Here is a 2,643-nt window from a genome sequence, read left to right as displayed (position 1 = left end):
CCCCCCCCCCTCGCTAAGGTGAAAAAACAATACACATTGGCTAAAACAGGAAGTTTATTTTTTGTTGTGCTTTTATTTTGGGAACCCCTACTAACCGCTCTCTCTGTTTGAGGTCTACTTCCGGGGGGCGTGTTTTCACGGGAATGCTGCCAGACTCGGCAGGTGTCAATTACCTCATCGGGCTGTACCAAGTGGGTAGGAAGGAGAGAGGGGAGCGGGTAGAGGGGTTTTACTTAAGTTTGGCTTTTGTTGGGTAATTCTTTAGTTTATTATGTATTCTATTTTGATCTGTTAGGCCAAAGGTTAGTTTATGTAAATATCAGTGTGGTTAAATTGTAAAGGTATTCCATATGGCGCATGTGGTGCTAGTGTCTAGGGTCCCTGCACTAGGTGATGTATGGTAGAGGCTAGGGGTACTTATACCAGGTGGGAAAGCAGGGCAGTGTGTCAAAGAATGGGGGTCAGGTTGGACGTCGCCGCCGCCGCTATCCAATGTAACCTGCTACGCCAGTCGGACTGCTTTGGTTGTCCGGCCATCCTGCGACCTCTATGTAAGAACTGTTGGACTTTGTTGTCATTTGCCACATCTCATCAGTAAACTAAGAGCTCTGCAACCAACTTTTGTGTGACTGATTCTGTCCTCTCTCATGCTTGCACTCCAAACCTTACAGCATGTCAGGTGTGTTTTAAGATCGACAATCCGTGCTTTTAACAGTCTGTAGCTACAGGTACAACAGGATGTAGCTATTAGGCTGCCATTTCAATTTGGCAGTCTAGGACGGATGACTTATTTTTTTTCCTCAATTGCATTCTTAGCTTACAAGTTACAAGACATTTTTCCTTACTGAAAGTTGGTCTCAGCAGCTTTGTGAAGAAGACTTATGAGGAAACTTTTAATGTCACTTGAGTACACTTACTGGCAAGATAAAAGGCTTTGTAAATACAGACCCAGCACAACACTAGTGAAGCGGTAAAGCTTTGCCGATCGTGACTAACGCAGAATCTAAACTGGAGATGATGATGATCCCACCGCTACGCTTGCACCTCATGGAGGAGGTGTGGGGTGGGAGGGTGGTAAGTGGATGGTGAAAATTCCTTATTACAGCGACTCCCTTTAGAGTCGCTTACCGCAAACCGTTCCACATCCTCCGGCACAGGTCTGGAATTTCAACTGCACCTTGGTGTCTTGAGTGAGTCTGACACAGCGAGTGTGTGTCTCTGTCCTGACAGTCAGATGTACTTATATTGTCCCAGTTCTATCAACAAACTTATGTCACTGCCACAATGTGTGAAACAAAGGACATTTCAAACTTAAAAACACCATAACTTTGCTAAAAGACTGCTGAGGCCTCAATACTTGGCCAGGCCAACTTTGGACTACATTTTCCACAGGAAAAAGGAGTGGTGGGGATATTGTCTACGTTATTAAAGTGACAATGTGCCCTGCGGTGTGGAGGACGACACGTGCGATACGTTATCCGCGTCCGACGCCAAATGACCGTCCTTGGACAGAGATGTGTCAACAGAGGCACATTTTCAGTTTTGAAGTTCATTACAATCATTATTCCTCAATGGCAAATCTTAAATTTGTCGAAAATTAACATTACATCCATTTCCTAGTCGCTGTAGTTTCACTGACAGTTCAGACGTTCACTTAGTTTGTTGGCCAGAAGAATGACCCGATTTAAAATCAAACTCACTCACTCACTCTCACTCTCACTTACTCTCTCTCATCGGGCTCTGTGGTTTACTACCTGTAAGTATTGATGACATGGTGGGACTACAGATATAGAGATAACCGCATCCGTGCTACTATACATTTTTATGTCTTCCTATACTGTGACATTTGTATGCCTTACTGTATTATCAGTCATCAAACCCGCTTAAAGAAGTGGTGAGAACGGTGGGAATAAATGAATTAACAGGGAACGACGTTTAACTGACATTAAGATTGAATCCTAAATAAGATATATTAAAATTGGGTGGGTGGGGGCGCTAGGCTAACCTGGTGAAAGTTTGTGTAAGCGCAAGAAAAGTAGACAAAGCATGTTTCTGCTTAATCGCGGCTGAGTTGACCGCTCTCTCTCGGCAAGTCTGCTACATTGGTCTGAACGCTAATAAAACCGGGTGCAAAAACAAACAAAAAAATGCAGTGGATTAGTTTTGGGTGGTTTAACTTCATTCGAGGCTGAGCTGAACTTGACGCTATCAAAGAATTCCATCAAGTACAGCTTTTCCTCCTTTAATAAAGTGGATAAAAGCGGCTTGTTTTTAAGTCGGAAAAATGGTTTTGTTTGAAGAACGGGCTTCACGAATAAGACGAGAAATCGCAATAGAAAAGACAAAAAAGGCCCGATATTAGCCGAAAAGAAAAAAGGAAGGAAGGGGCGCTCTGCGCTTAGATGATTTGGAATCAGATACTACAACCTTGTTAGCATCGCAAGCTTATTTCCATATTAACGACCCCTTCAGAACCTTCAAAGTAATGAATAATTGACAACAAATGAAATGTTTTGATTGTCGTCAGCGCCCGGCGTGTTTAATGTTTCGTATGTTGCTTCCGAGCTAATTATAAAGATGGCACATTTGTCAGAAATACACCCCCCCCCCCCACCATCCTCAGCAGATGCCCGTGTGCTTCCA

General features: G+C 43.6%; 1 protein-coding gene across 12 annotated transcripts in view; it reads right to left on the bottom strand.

Annotated features, from left to right (window-relative positions):
- The window catches only part of LOC111670312 (von Willebrand factor D and EGF domain-containing protein), a 47,201-nt gene that overhangs the window by 42,883 nt on the left and 1,675 nt on the right, over positions 1-2,643 (bottom strand). The gene's annotated exons all lie outside the window — the stretch shown is intronic.

The sequence above is a fragment of the Seriola lalandi genome, unplaced genomic scaffold (assembly GCF_002814215.2).
Source record: "Seriola lalandi dorsalis isolate HSWRI2012SDOR001 ecotype SW California unplaced genomic scaffold, Sedor1 jcf7180002054850, whole genome shotgun sequence".
Lineage (NCBI taxonomy): Eukaryota > Metazoa > Chordata > Actinopteri > Carangiformes > Carangidae > Seriola > Seriola lalandi.
The sequence above is the reverse complement of the archived record's forward strand: the minus strand, read 5'-3'. Positions and strand labels throughout refer to the sequence as shown.